This window comes from Anopheles arabiensis (assembly GCF_016920715.1).
Source record: "Anopheles arabiensis isolate DONGOLA chromosome X unlocalized genomic scaffold, AaraD3 X_pericentromeric_contig0003, whole genome shotgun sequence".
In the NCBI taxonomy this organism is placed as follows: domain Eukaryota; kingdom Metazoa; phylum Arthropoda; class Insecta; order Diptera; family Culicidae; genus Anopheles; species Anopheles arabiensis.
Genome location: NW_024412081.1, coordinates 2,160,001 through 2,162,500, shown reverse-complemented (window position 1 = coordinate 2,162,500; position 2,500 = coordinate 2,160,001). Strand labels below are relative to the sequence as shown.

At 46.6% G+C, this 2,500-nt stretch overlaps 1 pseudogene; it reads left to right on the top strand.

Moving 5' to 3' along the window:
* The window catches only part of LOC120907329, a 9,146-nt pseudogene that overhangs the window by 3,758 nt on the left and 2,888 nt on the right, over positions 1-2,500 (top strand).

Genomic DNA, 2,500 nt, shown 5'->3' with positions numbered 1-2,500 from the left:
ATGAAGCAGTCCGATGCTCTTAAATCGGTTGGAGAGACAATCTCTAAGGTCCGACGGGCCCAGAATGGAGGCATGTTGCTAGAACTTAAGCAGGGTAGTTCTGCTAGTGCAATTGCCCCAAAGGTTAAGGAAGCGGTGAAGGGCAAGGCGTCAGTGAGAACGCTAGCTCCTTCTAAAATGATTGAGATCATGCATCTCGATGAAATTACCACCCCAGAGGAGGTTGCGGAGTCTGTCAAAGCACAGCTCAACATCGAGATAGAAATAGATCGTATCAAAATGAAGAAAGGCCGCGCGGCCGGTACGCAGTGGGCACGGATCAACGTATCGCTGCCAGACTTTCAAAGCTTCTTGAATTTGGGAAAGCTGAAAGTTGGTTGGTCGATATGCCATATCCGCGAGGTTATGGAAGAGCAGAAATGCTATAAGTGTTGGAAGGTAGGCCATACGAGCTACCATTGTAGGGAACCAGACAGAAGTAATCTGTGCTGGAAATGCGGTTTGAGTGGACACAAGAAGCAAGCTTGTACCAACTCTGTCAAGTGTTTGGATTGCGGTACGAGGTCACAGAACCTTCACGCAACGGGCAGTTATATGTGTCCCCGTAGGCGAACGATTAGATCATAATGGTTAGGTTGCTACAACATAACCAGAATCATAGTTATGCTGCATTTCAGTTAATGTGGCAAACGATTAGGGAAGAATCTGCGGATATAGTGTTGATTGCAGATCCGTATCTGGCAACAACCAACGTCAAAGTGTTACGCAATGACGATAACACAGCAGCGGTAGTGGTTAACGCGGACTTACCAGTTAAGGTAGTCAGTAAGGCTTTGAAGGGTTTAATGATAGTTGACATAGGTGATATGCGAGTGGTTAGCGTTTACGCGCCACCTAGATTTAGTATGGAAGAGTTCCAGAACATGTTGGATAACACGGTAATGGCCGTAACCGGTATCCACAAATTCGTTATCGGGGGACTTCAACGCTTGGTCATAAGTTGGAACAACCAACTTGGCGAGCGTGGAGAAACCCAGAAACGAAGAGGTGAGTTGGTTTTATCAACCTTTGCGCAGATTGACGCAATTTTATTGAACGACGGCAGCACCCCAACTTATGTTGGACCAGGGCGCACGTCAGTAGTTGATCTTACTTTTGCGAGCCGAACCGTAGCAAGATCATTTAAGTGGGAGGTGTTATCTAGCTATATGAACTCTGATCATCGTGCAATACGAATAGATCTTGAGACGCAAAGCGTGCGTAATCTGTCCCGACCCATAACGGGATGGAGCATCAAGTATTTTAGCAAAGATATATTTGAAGTTATGATGCAAGCCGCTTTTGAGACCGAGGTCACAACAAGCGAAGACTTAATGCGTATACTTGTCACGGCGTGTAATGCGACGATGACTAAACGTAAGAGGTACACTCTAACAAGAGTGCATTTTGGTGGACGTTAGAGATTGAGGCACTTCGCAAAGAGTGCAAACACCGCGATCGATTAGCGCAAAGAGCTTTTAATACTGATCTCTATTCTACTTTTAGGGACGAGTTCAAGGTGGCACGGAATGCCCTCAAGCGATTGATCAAGCATACCCGACAGAGGAAGTGGAAAGAGTTCCTGGGAACAGCGAACAACGCATCATTTGGTATAGTATATCATACGTTCAAGAAAGTGGCCGAGGGTTCGATTGGACCCCGAACCATGACATTGGACGAGTTTAGGGAAGTGGTGAGCGAGCTTTTCCTACTCACCCAAACACGGTGTGGCCTGAATATCGTATCGATCAGCCACGAGAGTTTGAAAGGGTAACTAATGATGAGATTCTTGCGGTTGCCAGGAGACTACCCAACAAGAAGGCGCCGGGACCAGATGGTATCCCGAATGAGGCGCTGAAAGTTGGTATGTTGACTGCAACCGATGCATTTTGCAGGGTTTACCAAGGCTGTTTAGAGAACGCGAAGTTCCCCGATGAGTGGAAAAGGCAGAGGTTGGTGTTAATACCGAAGCCGAACAAACCACCAGGGGAACCGGGTTCAGTTCGCCCCATTTGTCTACTAGACGGGGCAGGTAAAGGTTTAGAACGCATCATAGTGCAACGGCTAAATGCACACATCGAGGAGGTCAACGGACTGTCTGACGACCAATTTGGTTTCAGAAGTCGTCGATCTACAGTTGATGCGATTCAACGGGTAGTGGACATTGTTTCGGTAGCTAGAAGTAGAAACAGATACAGTGGACGGTATTGTGCGGTTGTTACATTAGATGTTACTAATGCTTTTAACAGTGCTTCATGGTTGGCGATTGCAAATGCTTTACAGAGAATTAACACTCCTAAATATCTTTATGATATCATTGGTGATTATTTTAGGAATCGTGTGCTGATGTATGATACCACAGATGGACCGGCAGAGATTGCAGTCACATCGGGTGTACCTCAAGGCTCGGTACTTGGCCCAACGTTATGGAACCTCATGTACGACGGAGTCCTACGAGTTG